Source organism: Scyliorhinus torazame, chromosome 24, assembly GCF_047496885.1.
Source record: "Scyliorhinus torazame isolate Kashiwa2021f chromosome 24, sScyTor2.1, whole genome shotgun sequence".
Lineage (NCBI taxonomy): Eukaryota > Metazoa > Chordata > Chondrichthyes > Carcharhiniformes > Scyliorhinidae > Scyliorhinus > Scyliorhinus torazame.
Genome location: NC_092730.1, coordinates 56,436,865 through 56,440,590, shown reverse-complemented (window position 1 = coordinate 56,440,590; position 3,726 = coordinate 56,436,865). Strand labels below are relative to the sequence as shown.

Here is a 3,726-nt window from a genome sequence, read left to right as displayed (position 1 = left end):
CAAATTTTGGACATTAAGGGCAATTTATCATTGGCCAATTCACCTAACCTGCACATCTTTGGACTGTGGGAGGAAACCGGAGCACCCGGAGGAAACCCACGCAGACACGGGTAGGACGTGCAGACTCCGCACAGACAGTGACCCAAGCCGGAATCGAACCTGGGACCTTGGAGCTGTGAAGCAATTGTGCTACCCACAATGCTACCGTGCTGCCCTTAAGAACAAATAAATCTACACTATATCATTTTATCGTAATCCATGTACCTATCCAATAGCTGCTTGAAGGTCCCTAATGGTTCCGACTCAACTACTTCCACAGGCAGTGATTCCATGTCCCACTACTCTCTGGGTAAAGAACCTACCTCTGATATCCCTCCTATATCTTCCACCTTTCACCTTACATTTATGTCCCCTTGTAATTGTTTGTTCCACCCGGGGAAAATGTCTCTGACTGTCTACTCTATGTGTTCCCCTGATCATCTTATAAACCTCTATCAAGTCGCCCCTCATCCTTCTCCGTTCTAATGAGAAAAGGCCTAGCACCCTCAACCTTTCCTCGTAAGACCTACTCTCCATTCCAGGCAACATCCTGGTAAATCTTCTTTGCACCTTTTCCAAAGCTTCCACATCCTTCCTAAAATGAGGCGACCAGAACTGTACACAATACTCCAAATGTGGCCTTACCAAAGTTTTGTACAGCTGCATCATCACCTCACGACTCTTAAATTCAATCCCTCTGTTAATGAACGCGAGCACACCATAGGCCTTCTTCACAGCTCTATCCACTTGAGTGGCAACTTTCAAAGATGTATAAACATAGACCCCAAGATCTCTCTGCTCCTCCACATTGCCAAGAACTCTACCGTTAACCCTGTATTCCGCATTGATATTTGTCCTTCCAAAATGGACAACCTCACACTTTTCAGGGTTAAACTCCATCTGCCACTTCTCAGCCCAGCTCTGCATTCTATCTATGTCTCTTTGCAGCCGACAACAGCCCTCCTCACTATCCACAACTCCACCAATCTTCGTATCGTCTGCAAATTTACTGACCCACCCTTCAACTCCCTCATCCAAGTCATTAATGAAAATCACAAACAGCAGAGGACCCAGCGGTACGCCACTGGTAACTGGGATCCAGGCTGAATATTTGCCATCCACCAGCACTCTCTGACTTCTATCAGTTAGCCAGTTCGTTATCTAACTGGCCAAATTTCCCACTATCCCATGCCTCCTTACTTTCTGCATAAGCCTGCCATGGGGAACCTTATCAAATGCTAATTTGATCAAATCAAATTTACCTGGGCAGGGTGAATATAGAGGGACATGGATCAAATGTGGGCATGTGGGACTAACTTGGTGATAGAAACTGGGCAACATGGACAAGCTGGGCCGAAGGACCTGTTTCCATGCTGTAAACATCTATGACTCTGTGACTTTATGGAGGAAGTGTTCAATCACACAGATCAGGTCAAACGCAGTGACACCCTGCTGGGATTGATCTAAGCTACAGAGTGTGAGGATGTTTAGCTGAACAAACCGGAATGCTTGAAATATTTTACGAATCTGTGGTATCACTGACAAGAGAAATAGTTAACATTTCAGATCCTGACCCTTCATTGGAACGACCTGTTCCTCTCTCCACAGAAGCTGCCGGGTCAGCTGAATATTTGCAGCATTTTCTGTCTTTGTTTCAGATTTGCGGCATCCGCAGTATTTTGCTGTTGGGCCAAAGGACAATGAGTTGTCTTTCCTGCTCTGAGGGTTATTGCAGGTCTCTCTGGCTGTGGGTGTCGCTGATTATCCATCTCTGGGACCTTTATTAATCAATAAGACTGCCGTTTGTGGAGGGTTTCTGATATCCTGTCAGGGAGCTGGAGTTAAAATACACGGAGCATTTACTCAATCTAAATGTAGGGCAGAACAGTCTCGAGGTGCTCAACGACCAGCCCAGTTTGTTTGTTCCTGTGAATACAACAGGATATAAACAGAGACAGCTGCAAACACATGTTGCATTTCATTCATAAAGTCATCGAATCAGACAGCAGAGAAATGGCCCTTCAGCCCATCGCATCTGTGCCGGTCAGAAACAACCACCGAACCATTCTCATCCCATTTCCCAGCACTTGGATCATCGCCTCGTGTACCCTGGGATCGCAAATGCCCATCTAAACACTTCTTAGATATTATGAGGGGCTCTGCTCCACCAACCTTTCAGGCAGCGAGTTCCAAACTCCCGCCTCCCTCCAGGGAAAGAGGTTTTCCAATAAACGGTTTCACAAGAAAAGCCTCTGCAGTCAGGAGCTGAAAAGGGAGAGATGACCCCTCTGTCATCTTGTACTCTGTGCCGCTATTAATAAAGTCATGACACTGTTTGATTTATAAACGACTCTTACAGCCTGCCCTGTCACCTTCAATGATTTGGACACATGTCCCGCTGTTCCTGCACTCTTTTTTGTAAATAGACACTTGATTTTATATTGTCTACTTCTGTTCTTCCTACAAAAATAAATCGCCTCATTCCTTGTCTGCTACATGTCCTCCCTTTGCACCAACCTGGCTGTGTCCTTTCGGAGTTTTACTAGAATTTCTGTCGCGCTTTTCACAACCACAGGGTGGCCCAAAACATTCCCAGACAATGAAGTAGTTTTGAAATGTCGTCACTGTGCGAATTACTGAACTTTTGAACTGCCTGTTGGACAACTACAGAAATCCTCATATGGGGATGGGAAAGCGTTGCAGGTGTGCCTCTGTGGCGCAACGGATAGCGCGTTGGACTTCTAGTCGCTGTCGTGATGAGACATTCAAAGGTTGTGGGTTCGAGTCCCACCAGAGTCGGATTTTCGGCAATGTTTGAACAAATCAGCAACAGGTTTATTAATATCCCAGATAAGTGAAACTGCCGCCCCGAACTTCCTTCTGAAAGGCGACTCCAGTCACTCTCCCCTTTCCCATCAGAACAACGTCACAGAAGAAATCCCATTCAGGACAAAAATAAAATCTTTGAAAGCTGCTGACCAGAGTCAGTCTGTTCCCTCCTCAGACAGATTGCAAACTGGGCAGATATATCAGCGGGCAGTTTGTTCCTAACAGGCAGCTCCAAACAAGGATGATGTAAATCGACACCACTGAATGCTAACACCAACACATTTATCACAGCTGTGATGAACAGCTCATGTTGCAGCTTTAGATCAGACAGTGGAGGATTATCACAGGCGCTCTGTCAGACTGCATGTTCCTTCCGACAGGTTTCCGACTGGACACGTGGAATGAGCGGCCGTGTGAACATTCGTGGTTCAGGGGGAGATTTCTCACTGGAGTTCCGGTTCCATTCCCAGACCTTTCTCTTTCCTTGTCCTCTTGTCATTTGCACTTTTCATTGTTCCATCAATGGCGGCCACGTCTTCAGCTGTCTGAGCCTTGACCTCGACAATTCATTCTAGAAAAATCTCCAGCTGTCTCTCCGCCGTCCAAGTGCAAAATGAATGAATGCAATTAGAAGCAAAAAAAAGGGACGGGCAAGAAACACACCAAACAAAACATAATCTAAAATTACTGAGCTCGATGTTGAGGACGGAGTTCTGTGGGTGGCTACTTAAATGTTGAGGTGGTTTTACTCGAGTTTCCGTTAATCGCCATTGGAACACGGATGACCAACGACAGAAAGGTCAGAGTGGGAGGTGGAGAATTGAAATGACAAGTGGCAGGAAACTCAGAGTCAGGATT

At 46.1% G+C, this 3,726-nt stretch overlaps 1 non-coding gene across 1 annotated transcript; it reads left to right on the top strand.

The window, feature by feature from the left end:
- The first annotated feature begins 2,746 nt into the window (after positions 1–2,746).
- On the top strand, positions 2,747–2,838 carry trnar-ucu (transfer RNA arginine (anticodon UCU)). Its single transcript is given in 2 exon segments — positions 2,747–2,783; positions 2,803–2,838. It is a non-coding gene; the product is annotated as a tRNA-Arg (tRNA).
- Positions 2,839–3,726: the final 888 nt, after the last annotated feature.